Source organism: Lingula anatina, chromosome 9 (assembly GCF_051362555.1).
Source record: "Lingula anatina isolate TDL-2025a chromosome 9, LinAna3.0, whole genome shotgun sequence".
NCBI lineage: Eukaryota > Metazoa > Brachiopoda > Lingulata > Lingulida > Lingulidae > Lingula > Lingula anatina.
Genome location: NC_141775.1, coordinates 18,169,341 through 18,188,920, shown reverse-complemented (window position 1 = coordinate 18,188,920; position 19,580 = coordinate 18,169,341).

The window sequence follows — 19,580 nt, the reverse complement described above, 5'->3', positions numbered from 1 at the left end:
AAGCCAGCAATGTCAGAGGTAATTGTTATCAGCTGTATAGAGAAGTCATTATAGAAAGCCAGCAATGTCAGAGGTAATTGTTATCAGCTGTATAGAGAAGTCATTATAGAAAGCCAGCAATGTCAGAGGTAATTGTTATCAGCTGTATAGAGAAGTCATTATAGAAAGCCAGCAATGTCAGAGGTAATTGTTATCAGCTGTATAGAGAAGTCATTATAGAAAGCCAGCAATGTCAGAGGTAATTGTTATCAGCTGTATAGAGAAGTCATTATAGAAAGCCAGCAATGTCAGAGGTAATTGTTATCAGCTGTATAGAGAAGTCATTATAGAAAGCCAGCACTGTCAGAGGTAATTGTTATCAGCTGTATAGAGAAGTCATTATAGAAAGCCAGCACTGTCAGAGGTAATTGTTATCAGCTGTATAGAGAAGTCATTATAGAAGGCCAGCAATGTCAGAGGTAATTGTTATCAGCTGTATAGAGAAGTCATTATAGAAAGCCAGCGATGTCAGAGGTAATTGTTATCAGCTGTATAGAGAAGTCATTATAGAAAGCCAGCACTGTCAGAGGTAATTGTTATCAGCTGTATAGAGAAGTCATTATAGAAAGCCAGCAATGTCAGAGGTAATTGTTATCAGCTGTATAGAGAAGTCATTATAGAAAGCCAGCAATGTCAGAGGTAATTGTTATCAGCTGTATAGAGAAGTCATTATAGAAAGCCAGCACTGTCAGAAGATAAAAGCCTACCCAGTAAGGTATATGTTGCAACCCAAATCCCTGCGTCTCACCTCTCTCCATATCTCTCCCTCTCTCTTGTCTTAATAAGTTATCTGCTGTAATTCACACAGCCATTTTGAACACATGAAAACGAAGGAGTTAGAAATGTTGTAATTTTTTTTTTTTTGCTTTGTTCCATAATTAACTGGAGAGAATAAAGTAATACAAGGTACAATAATGATATCAAAGTGAAGAATAATTATTGTGCTAAATCTACATGTCACTGTTTCTAGCCCCATCACGTGTTTGTCAGGCGATAAGTCCAAAGTACAACATGACTGGAAGAAGACGCGAGTTAATAAGTAATGCAGCAGTGCTGTTATCGGTCATCGTGCTATTATTAATTATTAGCTATGACTGAACCCTAGCGTTTATCATATCAACATAATCATTTATTTACTTGTAATGTGCATTGAACACCCAGTCCTTCGGGCTTATAAGACATCTGCTGTATACATTTTTTCTGTCTTATATCAAAATCGTGACAAAATGTTGCTAATTGCCTCACCCCCCCCCCCCACACACACACACACTTAAACCTTAAATATTTCATTCAATACCATTTGCTTAGATGCCCAATTTTCATGAAATTTATCTCTTTCCTCAATATAAGCAGGGCACCGAAGTAAGAAAGCACTGTCATCTTGTAATTCCTTTTTGCATAGTTGGCATATTATTTCATTAAAAGTCGTTTTTGTGTAACTTCCAGTTTCTAGGAAAAGGTAAAGTAACAATTCAAAATTAAGTTATAAACTAGACAAAAAAGCTGGCAAATATACAGACATCAAAAAGAAGAAACATGAACAAAATACACGCAAAAATTACTGAAAATGAGGCAAATGTGACCAAAATGGTGCGAAAATATAATTATTGTAAATATAAACCGATAATGCTGATTTTCAAAAGCAATCCGCTGCTTTATCAAACAGAGACAATCAGTAAATTTAAAATAAAACAAAAATACTGTTTTTCAGTTATGGGGCGAGCGTCATGTTTTGGACAGCAACAGCGACAAAACGGACAAACATACCGATCAGAATATATACAGATAATTATATTTTTTTCTTTCCTGTTTAAATCTATGTATACACTTTTTTCAGTTTTAGTTCTTTTTCTAAATGTGAAATATGTTTGGAGGTTTAGGGAATTTCAAAATGTCTTTTTTTTTCATTTAATTGGGAATTTTTCAGAGACGAATTGTTGAATGTTTTCTATATCAGCAACTGATTTGTAAAAAAAATGAATTTCCTATCACACAATCTGAGAATCTAACTTCAAGGCACCATTCCCCCAATTTATAATCTTCAATATTTTTTCACAAGAATTTAATTCATTTTGGGTGAGTACTGTTCCAAATCTGAGTATGCTCAGCCATGTGCCAACTTTTAATGGTATCCGACCTATATTGAACTTTCCACAGTTTTCATTTTCAAAAAAAAAAAAAAAAACCAAACATCAATTCAATTACATTTTAGTTCACATCTTTAGTTCATATCTTATAATTTTAACTACCTTTTCACTTATTTTAATCATCAGATTCTGTTCATTTTACCCATGTAAAGTCTACTGAACATATTGTATGGATTTTAGACTATAAATGATTATTATAATAATTATTATTATTACTATTATTTTCAGACCTGAGTCATCATATATAACATTTACACAGTTTTCATTTTCCGAAAATCCCCAAACATCTCGACCCATGCTCTAAAATTAATTGGAGTCACACGGCTGTTAAACAATTTGTGGCATGTGTAGAATCCCATTTGAACAACTTTGTTTTTCATTTTCCATAATAAACCCAGTGTTATAGGAGCAGATTCAGACAGAAACTTTGCAGTATATTGAAAATCAAAAAAATATTCTACATTAACTCCTAGCTATTTATACTTATCAACCCATTCTATATAGTGACCACCAAAACATACAAAACCTACAGTATGGTCTATATGTTTGGGCCTATAATGTTCAGATATTGTTTTCTTGTAATTAAAATAGCATTGTCCATTTGTTACACAACTGGTCCACGCTTCTTCAGACCAACACAAGGAGAAATAAAGCTACCAAACCGAAAGAGGATATCTTGCAAACAGATTACATCAAGCTGAATGGAAAGCTTTACTTTCATTGGTTTTTTTCCTGTTGGGTCTTTCCTCTTTCATTAAAGACGGTCACTAAAACACAAAAAGGCACACTAGCAATCTACAATTGTCACTAACTCCAATGAAAAACGTAAGCGATGCACTGCGACAAAGTGCAATAATAAACACTGATTCTATATCAATTAGGTAAACGAAATGAAGACTTGAAGAAAATCACATCCACAAAGGTTACCCTCCACCATGACATGTAGAGACAAACACGACTGCTGTGTTCAAATCCAAAACTTTAAGTGGCAACCTGGCACTCGGCCTTTATTTACACACATATGAGATAGGTGATGTAATGCAGGTGCTATTCAGCTGCATTCACCTTGTCCGGCTTCATTCACACGTTAAAGACAAATACACATTACATCATGCTGGCGTGATCACTTTGCTTTTCCTTTTAAATTCTCGAGGTGTAAGACTATTTAACTGATTACATTGACTGGAATTTAGCGAGAATCCCCACAGAGATGAATCCATCCTGTTGGTATGATAACTTGAAGCTGAATACTCCCTAATTTATTACATTGTTCTAGTGACCCCTGATAGCAAAAGGCGCTGTTATTGGATAATCTGAAAATATCGAGTGACTGTAAACGTTGAAAAAAATTATATGTTGTATTGTAATAAAGGAAACGGAGGACAAAGGATTGTGCCGGAATTGCACATGATATGACGTCGAGTGGTGTAAGACGTAAAGCTGCCTGCTCTTTTTTTTTTTTTTTTTTTTTTTTAGCTGGAAGTACACCGGACTGGAGCCGTGAGTGCCAAGTTGAAGCCGATTTTCTGACGGCATGGTAAAATAATATTTTTGTCTTTCGGCATTTTGAGGAGGGAACACTTGTAGAAATATGGGGTGTATTATATTAAAACGTGTCACGAAGTTTGAAGTTGCAAAATTGTTCTAATTTTTAGTCAACTTGTTTTCTAATAATTTCTGTATCGACCGACAGAGCAACAAATAACGTAACGGGGAAAATCATGCCAGGCTGTAAATTGTTGTCATGTGCAATTATTGATTTACCCATATTCAAATATTGTTTACTGTTTAATTGCAAGTGATGCAATTGTAACGATTTTTAAGAGTTCTTTAAGGACCTTGCTTAAACCAGAAAGTAGAGCGCAACTAACAACTATATAGTACCTAACCACGTTCGTTGCTGAATGTTTTACCTTTTTAAAAATATTGTGACAAGCTCGTAAATGTAAAAATATCAAGCTGACATGATCCTCCACATATATATGATCATACTGATCTGTGACAGACTTTTGTTTCGTCTGTTCTAGTCTCACTATTTCACTTCTTTAAATCCTTTAAGAATGGAAGGCAATTGTTTGTGTGAACGCTCTCTTTAAGGAACTGAATCCTAGAAAATTTCCGCAACTTGTTGTGAAGTTTGTTTAAAAGTTACCGTCTTTTGGGGTAAAAAAATTAAGTCAATAAAGTATAGAGAAGTTTAACGTAAAGGTCAATAAAAATTAGAAGGAAGGCGTTTAAGACTGCGATCCCATAACCTCGCAACATCGTGGACCTAAAATTTTCCCGACTTTATCCAAGTACTTCATGTTAAGTGTGGGGCAGACATTTACGCCAGTTAAACTGAATGCAATATATATTGCTCGGGTGACAGTGTCTTATCTCTCTCTTAAACATACGTTGGCTGTCACAGCACAGCCTGCGTCCACAAGAGTAGATAGATTTAATCTCTTCAAAAAGTAATTTCACTGCACCCAGCTCTGATGTCAATAAATTCCCATTCCCTGATCAGTTTATCTTGGTTATAGAGGTTAACTTTCTTGAAATCGCCTTCTACAGGTCAACAGAGAATGATATCATACCCTGCTTATCTTTACTTACAGGCGTCAGGATCAGTTTATTTAAAAGAGAAGTTATATTTGGAAGGCTGCCTTTGCAACGATCTGGTTGATCTTGAGTAAAACAATGACAAATTACCTTAGACAATTTCTCCGTTTTACAGTACAAGTTTCCTTTCTGTAACAATGCACCCGCAGCATTTGCAATAGATGGATATGATGTATCTGTTGTTATATTTGTTACTTAATGTGCTTGGCTCAGAGCCATAACCTTATGTAGACAGGCACGACTTTGAAACACATTTGTAACAGCGTTATCCGCCGTTTTAGAGTGATGTACTGTACAATTTAAGAGTTAATTCTCTCATTATCTTAAATGTTACTATTCATACAAATGGTGAACGTTGACCTTGTGTTCCCCCTGTAGCAATACCTTTCCTTGTTTTTTTTTTTTTTGTTTGTTTTTTGTTTTTTTTTTTTTTTTTTTGTTTTTTTTGTGTAAAAGGAAAATATCGAAACTATTTAAAAGACAAAGGAAGTCAAACCTAATTCACAACATTTGTTAGAATTTTTTTAATAGAGCGGACGTTGCGCCAGGCGGGGATCACAGCTCACTGAATAAGTACTCGGCCTGATAAGCTGTGTGCTGGTTGTTAGGGATAAATAAGCTGACGAAGCTTAGGGGTATTTTAAGCATTTGTTATCATCTAGGTACCGAAAATGAGTTTTCCTGGGTTTATTTTGCTGATTTCAAGCAATAAAATTCGTTGCAATGTATAAGCCTAGGCAGCTCAAATCTTTTATCTTCAATTAAACACCTTTTTTTTTTTTTTTTTATTCTGTGGGATAGAAATCGGTTTGGGGCGTTATTTTATCCATAAATAAGATTGTATCACGAAAGTTGGCATAGTTGACCACGAGTCAGTGGGCTACAATTGCTTGCCGACATTTTGATTAATCCTTTTGTTATGGAGTTACGATCCTTTATTTACAGATCTTCTGTAAACAAAGGCACTATTTTGCTTTAGCAACAATAATATCCGAAATGAAAAATTAAGAAATATTGCTGACAGGGTTTTGGAGTACTAAATGGTGTCATTATATTGGTGTTAAAACGGTGTTCGTGGGTGTTCAGGTAAAGGAGAACTTTGACAAACAGAATTGTTGAAGTTTCCAATGTCTTTCACGACTTATTGGGCGGAATGTAAGCGTTTTTTCCTTGCTAAAAACACGTACAGGATGCAACATTTTACAGAAGGGGTGGATAATAGATATCAGTCGCTGTGAATGTTACATATTATATTCACAAGAAATGCAATGTAATCAAATATGTTTGGCAAGGACGCAGTAGAGGGTGCACGATAACTGATACTATATACAGCTGCCGAGCTCAACAGAGAGGATTTTTCTGACAGTACGTCAATATAATCAGCACTCTAGTGTAACCAGTGACAAGGACGCAGTACTGCATGTGTAATAAGTGGTACGATATACATCTGTCGAGCACAACAGAGGGAATTTTTCTGGCAGTACGTCAATATAATCAGCTGTTATCGTGTTCTGGTGATGTGACATTAACATCATGAATCATATCTTTATCTGGTCTACTGACAAGCAGGTTTCTTTTCTTTAAAAATTTGAGCCGTTTTTGGACGAAAACTTGCTATCATGCACAATATGCACGAAACATCAGCGTCAGCTGAACGTGTCGTTTCCGTATTTGTATTTGGTTATTTATTTATTTATTTTATTTATTTATTATTTTGAAGGTAAATACTGTGATATATTTTTCCCCATAGCTTTCATATTTTGAAATATGTTCCATTGTATTACATTCGGTCATCTGACCAAATTCTCCTTTTTTATCTTTTTATTGTTTAACATTTTGTATTGTATTTTATACATGCACATAACAGAATGTTATAATTATCATTGAATGAATTACATGTTTTTGTCAACGGCTTGTGGTGCCTTTTCTTTTCTTTGATTTTTTCACGATCAGAACCCTATTTGAAGTTTTTATTTATCGTGTGTCCATTCCGTGTCAATTTCGGGACAGTGTGACACATGCATACAGTTTCTCCATGCAGTAATCACTGAGTAACATAGATGGTTACATAAATGGGATTCTCTGAAGATGACTCCCATCTATAGTTACTTAGGCAGAACTATAGTGGAATGGTAAGGTGGTGTATTATGGAAGAATATACATGTATGTATAGGACCTATACCATTACAGTCAAAACCTTAGTTTAGAACAACAAAAGAGAATATGTTAGGCAACTGTGTATCAGACAGAGATATCTCAGTTGTCAACAGAACTCTCAAAGATACATCTTAGTTTTAATTTCTATTTCTGCCAGCAGAAACAGCTTTGACGTTGTGATGACGGTAATCGATATCAGTATTTGTATTGCCTGCGATAAGCGGTTGGTTACGATGTGCTCTCTCTAAATATAGTCACCCAAAATTATTTCTTTGTACACACGATGTACATGCAGTCCTTGCTACGCTGACCTGACATACTGAACAATAACACTGAACTTGAAATACGGCAGTAAATTATATTATGTTTTCTTTTTATGACTCGGCTTCAAGAATTATCCCTACGGAAATCTAGACAATCTTGCGATCTTTTTTTCAGAGTAAAGTCCAAGAAAGCAGTGAAAAACTGATTTTCCTTCTGTTAAGGACACTCTTGTGAAGCATAGCCTTGAAAAAAAAAGACTGAAATTAATACTCTTTTAAAACAATTCCAACTACTATATGACTACAAATCACTTCATATACTCCCACGTTACAGTGCCTTTGTGCTCCTGAATCTGTTCCATAATTCGATTCAACGAAGCTATCAATGAGTTTTCAATCATTTCCATCATAATCAGGGATGGATCCAGGATTATTTGAAGGGGGTGCAAAGGCGACCCCCCCCCCCCCCTTGGTTAAATTTAAGAGGGGACCATTGTTGTGATTTTTTTCAGAAATCGAAAGAGAAGGGGGTCAGTATCCCCCTAACACCCCCTAAATCCGCCACTGATTAATGTCCTCAATAATATAGGTGAAACTGGATATAAAGCTCTATCAAAGCTACCTGCAAAATATCAGAGGCGAGTTTTACTTACCATAGGGGAGCAACTAATAACTGCCAAAACCAGCACAGCCGATATCCAAGTGACAACATCGAAGTATTTGTTGTAGCTGGTTCAGATTTATTGTAGGACCAGTAGGCCGCTGATTCAGCGAGGAATGACAGCCCGCAGATTGTCTATATGGCTTACATCTGGTTATTCTGATAGCCGCAGTTGTTGCTTTGGTACTGAAATTAATCAGCGAGTACAAGTGCTCTGTGTGGTCGAGTAAATACAGTTTAAATAACACTCACACTTTTGACTTTCTGCATTTATGTCCGTTATCTCAAAGGTCCCCACATAAGGTAAATATGATCCTTAGCAACTGTCGCATCCTTCCTCTGATAAACTGCTGCATGTTTGCCTACAGGGTTAAACGGTTAAAGGGGTTTGATGATGCTCGAGGATTTGTGACCAGTAAAAAATCACATACCTACGGTACATGTGCCAGGAAATGTATCTAGGATGTAGTGTTAAAATCACATCTATTGGCCAGAAAACTATCAATCTACAACATTAGGGCGGGGATTTCCCTTTTTAAGAAATGGCGGGCAACCGGCTCTTTGTGTGCCATTATCTTAACAAGGTGACTTGAGTTACCTGCAGTGTTGTAATAGAAAATGTTGTTGAAAATTATGATTTACGATTACACACATTTTTTTCTCAATTCTACTGATGTCCCATGTGTTCCGGCCTTTTTCAATATCCAAGTAACCATGTCATACGTTTTTAAAGCAGGTACTAGCATACATGTGTACCTACCAGCACAGTAGCTACTAAGAGAGGATACTGTCATTGAAATAACTCGTTGTACTTCTGTGACTTGAATCATAGATATCAGTTATTGCCACGAATAAGATTCCTTGTCACTTTGTGTAACCTGTGTGGCGTTTTAATTTTATTACCATTATACTTTTCATTCTAACGGCGTTTTTATTGAGTAATGGATTTATAATCTTGAAGATATTACATACTTGCAGGCTAAATACATCTTTGCTCTAAGTTTTCAGATAAGTTTCCAGGTATATTATTTCAGTTTGTAACCATAAATCCCTGTTGTCTCCCTAACCTTGCATAAAGGAAGAATTGCACGTCGTCTATGAGGGCATTCCCAGAGATTTAGATCGATCCAACTAGATCGACCTAACTCCCTGGGGGTTTACGCTATATTGCAGTCAGCCGAACGCGCACGGTAGTTAATTACCCCCTTACAGCTTGTAGTAGGCGGGACGGACATTTAAGCCGGATTATCTGACAGTAATCTAGTGAGACTCCCCACGGGGATAGATCGATCTAAAATCTATGGGAATGCGCTCTATTACCCAAACATCAGTGAATGTCGGATATTTTAATTCATTTTTGAGTTGCAGCGCCCTGCACTTTACTCTTGAGTTGAGTATAAACGTGCCAAGCATGTGCAGTGGTTATACCCTCCACCAAAGGTCTTCTCATTCTTCTCTACCAGTATCTGATATGAAATTGGTTGAAAGACCCCTTATGAAAGTCAGGAATCAATACACACGCTCCATTTTATATATGGTTGACATAATGACGGGTGATTGAATCATACCATTAAGGCAATGAGACCCGAAAGGTGGAGGTTCCCTTCAGACAAACGATACATAAAGTACAAGGAGCTGTTACATGTAAGGACTTTTTCTTAAAACACTTACGGTGTGATGATTGTGTACAGAAAACCCAAAGGCCAAACTTGTATCAGAAGAGCATTATCCTATATGTAAACAGACACTGTTAACCACTGAACTTCAGCGAAATAAAATAATTAATTAAATTATAATAAAAAGAACTGAGGGCAATGTCTCTAGCCTTATAAATTTATACACATAGATGTATATCTTCATAACATAACTTCATTAAAAGTAATACAGAGACCACAAGGGGTGCTTGGATTCCTGAGAAGTCCTTGGAAATCCCTGAGCACTATAATATAATTACTGCGTCTACTAAAACATTGCATTATTTGATTTTATTTGCCTCATCTGTAATTTAATTTACCTTGCTTTTTGTTTGATAAAGAATTATCCTTGCAGAGGAGTATTTTATGAAATGATCCAACAAAATAATGTAGTTCAATTAAGGTCAAATGACCTGTTGAAATCATAAAAATCAGACTATATTATTATAATTATTATTATTATTTGAAAATTAAGTTCCTTCTAACTAAAAATTTGGAAGAAACAGAAAACTGCATTTCTCTATGCCAATTTGACGTGAATGCATGTGATTGTTTCTTGAATTTCCTACTTGCTTCATTCAAATTACTATGCATTACTTTTAACCGCTTTAAAAGTAAACAAAACTTGTCAATGTTAAATTTCAATTTGAAGGTAATTTTTCAGTGTTCGAATTCAAGTTGCCGAATTGGGGTGGGGGGGGGGGGGCATGTAAAAGAGGTCCAGAATATAGCGCATGCGCGGTAGGATATACTGGCAAGAAGTGCAAGATCAGGGCAGCCTGTGCGTCATGTTCTACAAACTTGTTATCAGCTTGTAAAGGCCAATACAAAAGTGTCCGCTGCTCGCGATTTCAAGATATGTCTTTTTCTCGTGCACACACACACACACACACACACACACACACACAAATGGACATACATGTACGCACATCACTTATTTTTATATTAAACTTTTAAATAGTACGTACCTTATCAATAAGTACATGTATGTGTATGTGTTTGTGTGTTTCAGGTTAAAGAAAGTCCGAGCCATGTTTGCATCGTCCATATGAACCACTCCAAGTACAAAAAGATCGAGTGTTGCTAAATAAAGAAGGAAAATGATAATACACGCCAATCATATTGCATTTTGTATATATTTTGCAGTTCTGATCACCTAAGACAACGGTAAGTAGGCCTACGTAGTGTATATTATTTTAACAGGGTTTATGTAGAAAGAAGCAATTAGCTGGTAGCATTATATGTCCCCTTTTATGACCCAAGAAAAGAGTGTTTAACAACTTGCAAAATAAATAAATGAAAGTGAAAAATGTAAATAGTGGAATTAACTATTGATGTAAATGTATGTTGGTCACATGTATATATGTGTGTGTTAATTAACTATTGGTGTAAATGTATGTTGGTCACATGTATATATGTGTGTGTTAATATACTTTAGATTACAATTGTAATATAACGCATAGCTTAGGTTTCAGAGCAGCGTCTATTTAGATATTAATATCTCTGGGAGTATTTCTATGATACATTCATTATAGCGTGCATTGTTTAAGGGATTGTTTTTATGTAAGATAATTAAAGCAGAACAATGCATATATATCCACGGTCAAGTAGTGTAAAGTACTGTAAGTAAGATATGAATGTAGAGAAGCTTAACTTCCTATGTATGTAGCTGAACCAACTGGAACAAGATTGCCCTTATAAGAGTATGCGATTTTGTCTGACAATTTGAAATTAAATAGCAAAAGACGTGTCTCGAACTTGTTTTTATGTATGATAATTGTACAGGGCAGTATATTCCATAATATACGTTGCTCGTAAGATGTAACAGATCACCTCCCCCCACAGACCACCACTGTCGTGTTTTACCTAGGATATCACCTTATGCCGATGACACTCAGTGACACACCCACTGTGACATTTAGCACCATGAAGCTGCCATAGAACAAAAGAAATCTTTTGCCTCACACTTCAAGGTTTTACCGTATTACCGCGGTTATCATCATGTGCCGATGACACTCAGTGACACATCCACTGTGACATTTAGCACCATGAAGCTGCCATAGAACGAATGATGACTTTTGCCTCAGACCTTGAGGTATGGACACTTACAGGTAGGAACAAATTTTGACTCAAATTATAATTAACGATGAAATCAAGTTTCTGGCCATTTCTCCCCCACAAAATATAAAGTAAACTCAGAATCTCATTATCAGGATTGGAAATAGTGTGGTTCAAGTATCTCTCATATACGGAGTGCCAAAAATCTTGGTGTCTACCTTGATTCTACTCTCTCAATTGATAGGTATATCTCCCACGTACTGTATTACAATGTAAAGTGAAAATAGCACATCACATTATCTCCATGGCAACTAAAACGCACACACACATACACACACATGCACACACACACACACACTCTCTCTCTCTCTCTCTCTCTCTCTCTCACAAACACAAACACACACACACACACACTGTGGCCTAATAATCAGCAGCTGATCCAGGCACTACAGCAAGAGAAGTGGAATACGATTCCAAGGACGCCATCTGACGCCTTATACCCCGTCACACTAAAGGCAGAATGCACAAGAATGCCGTCGGAAAGACATTTCTTTGTGCATTCCTGGATATTCAAAGAGCATTCTAAAAATTATGAGTGCATTTCAAATAGTTTTACCCATTCTTGTGGTCGGCCTGAATGTTAAAAACTTTCAAAGCGCACTGTGACTGCATTCTTAATATTTTCACGGCATTCCGACAACATTCAAAACATTCTGATCACATTCGAGGGGTATTCGAACTGGCACGCGACTGGCCCCCGTCGCACTTATTCGGAACCAGCAGGAATCAAGATACAACCAGCCAGAATAAATTAATTGAAAAATTCGTGCCATAACCGGGAGTAAATTTCAAATTGCAGTCAGACTATTCCGAATGAAGTTCAAATGCCGTACGAGTGTGGTTTGACTGCTGGCCGAATACAGGCTAAAGTATGTAAGAAGGTGCCTCGAATAATATATGAAGCGAACCCAAATGCAGTCAACTGCTCCCGGTATGGCTGTCCATGATGGTTTGAAATATTAAAAAAATCAAACATAATGCAGCTGAAATACCTAAAATACTTAATTAAAAATTACTTTCTAACATGTTTAGAATGTAACACGATGCCAATAGTGTATAAATAATGCCACGGGAATGGTAACTGATCATAATGTTTCCAATGATGTCGTATTGCCGTGATAATATTTAGAATGCAGTCATAGTGCAGTTAGAATACTGTTCAAATGTCATTCAATAAATTTCCTCTTGGAATGCACTTCCAAAGTTTTTGACATGACAAAAACATTCAGCCCGGCCACAAGAATGGGTAAAAATATTTGGAATGGACTCAGATTTTTTAGAATGTTTTAGAATGCTCTTTGAATATCCTGGAATGCACAAAGAATTGTATTTCAGACGCCATTCTTAATCATTCCGCCTCTAGTGTGACGGGGATTTTATATCCCGCCAGAATGTTTTGAATGTGCCTCGGATGAGCTGAAATATTAATGTTGCCAGCAATCAAACTGCACTAGTGCGCCTTTCAAAGTATATTCAAAATATTCTTAGTGCCTTCTTACAGCATTATAAATATTCCTAATTTTCCAACTACATTCGAACTGCTTTTGAGAGCTAATACAGTCGAAAGTGCACTCATCATTCCAGGTGAATTCAAGCGTATTCCAACGGTACTTTAACAATTATTAAGGTCAATTTGAATTTTTCCCCGAATGTGGTGCGAATTTTAAAAATTCTTCGTTCAGGCTCATTCTTCTTCATTCTTGCTGATTCCGAATAAGTGTGACGAGGGCTTTATCCGAAGTATGCAGGCACCAACAGATCGCGGCCTGCATTGAAGCATTTCGAGGCCCTACTCAGTATTGACTCTTGAGACTTTGTGTTGGGCCAGTGCCAATTTCTTTTGCTAAGTATTTTTTTTTACTTTGGAATTATTTTTGAAACTTAAAATTATTTGTCTCTGTATCTCTGTATGCCAATATTCATAACAAATGATCCATATGAAAAAAAAAAAACAAATTTTGACTTTAAAATAGCAATGTCGACAATAATTCTCAATTACTCGCCTTTAACGGATACTTGATCTTAAATGTACACAAAGTCTGTGCATTTTTGTGCTTTACAAACAAAAATGGGAGAAATGAAAATTAACTATAAAATCGTATAAGTCCCAGAAAAAATTTACCAGTTCATTAAAAGAATATCATCAAACAGCCGTTCTTTTTACTTATTTTTAATTGAAATGAACATATTACAAGATCAAAGATGTTACACGATAAATGTGAAGACTTTTGCATATATGTCTATGCTTTAGTGGGGAGATCATACAGAAGATAACCCACACGTCAGATTTTGAAAGATGGATGTCGTTTTCATAAAGTATTGTCAGTATTTTACTTCAGTGTTAACAAAGTGACCTTCCTGTTGTGATACTTGATTGTTTGACAGATAATTATTATCGAAGACTACACAGATGAACATTCATCAGAAAATATAACATGATATATGAAATGTTGAAAGTTGATTTTTTATGCATGACAAAACATGACTTTAGAACATGAAAATTTAATTTAAAGTTTTTTTCTATCAGAGGTGCCAAGTGACTCCATCTTTCATTAGCTTTCATGCATTGTTATACATATGCTATTATCTCTAGAAACTCAATTAATTACATGAAAGACACTGTATGTTTAATTACATGAGAGACACACATAAAATGACTTATAATGTATTTGCAAAGGCCTTTGCGATGGGATTTACTCGCCACAAATAATGGCCTCAGACTAAAGGTGATACCACTATTACTATTAGCACTCGGTTGCAAATTATGATGCTTATGAGTTATGGAATTGCAACGAATCACCATGCTTGTACTCAGTAGCGATTTGCGATGCTTTCGAGTTAAGGAGCCTAGTATTACAATATGTAACATCTGAGCAATATGTTTTATTTCGAGTATTGAAGGTCCTCAATTCACTCTGTGCCTCAGCCGCCACCAATAGGTCAGCAGGGTTGATGGCTACTCCTGTAGGTAGGATACACCAGTCTATCATCATCCTTAGTGACAATGTATCTGATCAACTGTCCCTGTGGACTCAGTGCCACTATCCTGGGGTTATAACAGTCAGCAATGAAGATGTGACCATAGCTGTCTGTACACCCTACCCATGGTACATACAGCTGACCAGTACCTCTGCCTCTTGTGCCATGCTGGTACAATTGGTCACCAGTAAGTGGCAGCACATGTACACAGTCACTGAGCAAGCCTGATATCTCAATGTTAAAATGCAAACTTTAAACTGTTATGTGTTGCGAATCAGAGGGCTGTTATGGTTTCTGTGATGAAATTCTTACCAAAATGGTTATTTGCAACTACTTAGCAAGTATTAGAGCACTGTCTTAATCATGCACAGTGCCAGTCTATCATCTTTTCACTGTGGTTAAATTCCATCTGCATTAAATTCTATAGTGACTTTGGCTTGCCCGTATATTTATGAAGATATTTGATGTTGTGTGTTAATGAAGCAAGCACAGCATAGGCAGCACTATAGACAAAAGCAGATGCGGCTGAGGAAAACAAGACATTTACTGGTGTGTAATTTATATATTGAAATAAACACACATGTCAAAAGATGTGAATTTTAAGGTGATTACTGTAATAACTGGATTATATATGTACCCACATTAAATAAGTTATTTAGAGAGGTATATACATTTAACTATCTGTTGTCAGTATTTTACAATCCAATATTTACTGGTACTTTACAAGTACTTTACAGGAGTGTCTTATTTAAGTTTTGTTGGAATTTTCAGATAAATATTTACTAGAGGCTTTCAATTAAGTATTATCAGCATTTTCAGTTATGTATTTACAGGTATTCTACAATTACTTAAGTACTGTCAGTATTTTCAAATCAATTTTACAAGTATTAAACTGTCTTCTTTCATATTGTCAGTATTTTCAAGTCAAATTTTACAACTACTTAACAAGTACTGCCTGTTATCAAGCATTGTCTGTAATTTCAGTTCAATATTTACAAGTATTTAACAATTACTAAATTGTCTTAATTAAGTATTGTTAGTACTTTTGATTCAATATTTACAATCACTATAAAAGTGCTAGGGCGTCTTAATTACAGACTTGACATTTAATATGGAATATTTCAGTTTTAAAGGTATACCTAGGTAAAATTGCGTTCTTTATTGAAAAACCTCAGATCACATATAAGATATCTGACTGGAGAAGTGTGAAGACAGGTGTGTCTCTACCAATTAACTGATTACAAAGTCTGATGCATTGCTGCATTGTGTAATATGCAGTGATTTAATAGGGTAGTGCTCCTTTGGGCTGCCCAAATCTTGGCTTTGGCGAGGCATGGTTCTGTCAAAAATGTATCCATATGTCGGCAACCATTGCATAGAAGAATTTGAAATTTTGCATGCAAGCGGTCGGTTTTGCAGTGCGTAAAGTAAGTTAAGCATTGTTTATCAAAATCGTTAAGCTGTGCCAGAATGGCGCGAAAAAGACAGACATTGCCAGACAGATTATTGTCCCAAACGGAACCGTCTGCACAGTTTCATAGAGTAATGCCCCGGGTTATGTACCCACACAGACAACACGTCCAATGTATCGATATCTTACCACCAGGATACAGGACTAAATGTCCTTCAGGAAATGCTGTTTCAATTAAACCAAAATCACCTAGTCCGTTTTAAATGAGGGGCAAATTGTCACCAAAACGCGTTTTTCAAGGCGCTCAGCGAAGACCAAAATGGTTTCAGCAGGTTAGAATATTATCTGACCTCTGAGGAAGCCACTGTAAACAGCAAAACAGCGTAGTCTGTTTCTCTAATGAATTGGGGACCATGACCGTTTCTGGGTAGAACACTGAAATCGGGTTGTTTTCTTTATTGAGGTCAGATTTCACCTGGCCCCCGTTTCACAAAAAAACTTAAGTCGGCTTCCCTGACTTAGGGCTTGGTTACCAACGTAATTAAGTCGTTACGTCACTAAGTCCCGTTTCACAAAGAATCTAAAAGGTCGCTTACATCGTTTTTTTCTTAGCTGTAAGTCGACGATGTCAAGCCTCCTCGGGAGGAGACTTAAGTCGGCAAGCTCAAATAAAATTCGGTAAATGAGAACATAAACAACAAAAATTTTGAAAGAACATACCTCCTTCAAGATATTGTGATATAATATCCTTGAATAGCACTGACATTTATGGAATATTGAAATTAAAAATAAAATGCCACTTCACCCAGCCGAACGCGTGTTTGTTTGTTTTTGGCCGCTAGACGTCCTTCAGCAGTGTTCCACGACAAACTAAAGTTTAACTGTTACTTTGAAGTTGTATCGAAGTTAAACTTATCAATTAAGTTCAAAAACAAACTTTGTTTGTGATTTGGCTGATTTTTATTGTTGATAAATGATCGTTCTCGGCCGAAAGAGGCCATGGAACGTCATGTCTTGTAAAACTTTTGAAATTTTACTCCTCCTTTTCTTGAAGAGTTTCTCGTGCGCGTCGACTACGGTAAGCACGTCAAGCTAAGACGTTAGATTCTTTGTGAAACACTCCAAGTCGACTTCAGCTAAGTCGACCTAGCTAGGCCACCCAGCTCGAGTAAGACGTCTACGGATTTAAGATTCTTTGTGAAACGGGAGCCAGTACCGCTAAAATGATCAAAAAAGAGTTTACAGACATCCTGAAGAGGCCTACGACAAGGTGTGTACCGCTTCTGAAGTGACTAGGGCCATTGACAGCGTCAATATTTGGAGTTGATACCACATTGGTGCCAAAACACCAATGGAAGTCATCGATGAAATCCTTAACCAGATCAAATGAAGGAATAATCTGGGAACCACTTGACTATCATTTGATAGGGGGCACCTTAGGAACAGTTTTAGGTTGCACGATCAGATTGCTGGTTCACACAGAGAACATTTTATAGCAGATAACTCACAGAACCAAATGAATAAGCAGCTACCTTGGTCATAAAAGTTGCCATATTTGAACCACTTTGACAATATGTGGTTCGGTCAATAATCAACGGCATGCATGTCCTACAACAAAACTGAACCAAATTGGACAAGTTTTAACCGTTGACTGGAATTTTATTCCAGATTAAATTCTAAAAAAACTATCGCAAGAAATGCCTTGCCTCTTGAAAGCTCTGGTAGCAGGAAAATAACGTCAGACATAGCAGCGACTGTTACTGTGACTAGACACTGACATGAGGGTCCTTTGTGAGTCGTGTAACTCTTTTAAAGACGATAATTTGGAAGATATGGAGATCCAAAATATCGTTTCAATGGTTGTCGTATGACTTTAAATTGGCAATGCATTTTTGTTTGCTTCACTGGCGAAGTCAATTAAAGAACTGATGTCGCAATGATATGGAACATTTTATCGAAAGTTATTAAAACACGATTTTAATCCTTATTTTTATTTATCAGTCTGCAAAATAGGAAAAAAACTGATGAATAATGATTTAGAAAAAAATATTCCATATTAAATGTCAAGTCTGTATTTTGAATATTTTCAATTCAATATTTGATTAATATATGATATTATTGTCAGCTAAATATATACAAATACTTTATAACTCCTAGATTGTCTTGATTAGTATATGATATTTTTTTCAGCTAAATATATACAAGTACTTTACAACTACTAGATTGTCTTAATTAATTATGTGTCATTGTTTTCAGCTAAATATTTACAAGTACTGGAATGTCTACACTGGCTCTGATGATTGTAAACAGCAGCAGATACTTCTCTGAGGACACATCTAAACGTGTCATTAAATTGTTTTAGTACAGATGAGTATCACAACACAAATAATGCTATTAGTATAAAATGTGGGAATATCTAAATTGCATCATGGAATGTCCCATTGTAGATTTTCAGCAGGTTTGTTCAAAATCACTAAAAACACAAGTCACCTTATCTATCTGATGAGAATATCTAAAGAATGTGGTCCACTAGAAGAACAAGTTATAGGATATATATGACTTTGTCTTACCTTATGTCTTCCAGGAATGTGGTCCACTAGAAGAACAAGTTATATAGGATATATCTGAATTTGTCTTACCTTATTTTTTCCAGGAATGTGGTCCACTAGAAGAACAAGTTATAGGATATATATGACTTTGCCTTACCTTATTATTTCCAGGAATGTGGTCCACTAGAGGAACAAGTTATAGGATATATCTGACTTTGTTTTACCTTATTATTTCCAGGAATGTGGTCCACTAGAGGAACAAGTTATAGGATATATCTGACTTTGTCTTACCTTATTATTTCCAGGAATGTGGTCCACTAGAGGAACAAGTTATAGGATATATCTGACTTTGTCTTACCTTATTATTACCAGGAATGTGGTCCACTAGAGGAACAAGTTATAGGATATATCTGACTTTGTCTTACCTTATTATTTCCAGGAATGTGGTCCACTAGAGGAACAAGTTATAGGATATATCTGACTTTGTCTTACCTTATTATTTCCAGGAATGTGGTCCACTAGAGGAACAAGTTATATGATATACCTGACTTTGTCTTCTGTTATTTTTTCCAGGAATGTGGTCCATTAGAAGAACAAGTTATATAGGATATATCTGAATTTGTCTTACCTTATTTTTTCCAGGAATGTGGTCCACTAGAGGAACAAGTTATAGGATATATCTGACTTTGTCTTACCTTATTATTTCCAGGAATGTGGTCCACTAGAGGAACAAGTTATAGGATATATCTGACTTTGTCTTACCTTATTATTTCCAGGAATGTGGTCCACTAGAGGAACAAGTTATATGATATACCTGACTTTGTCTTCTGTTATTTTTTCCAGGAATGTGGTCCATTAGAAGAACAAGTTATATAGGATATATCTGAATTTGTCTTACCTTATTATTTCCAGGAATGTGGTCCACTAGAGGAACAAGTTATAGGATATATCTGACTTT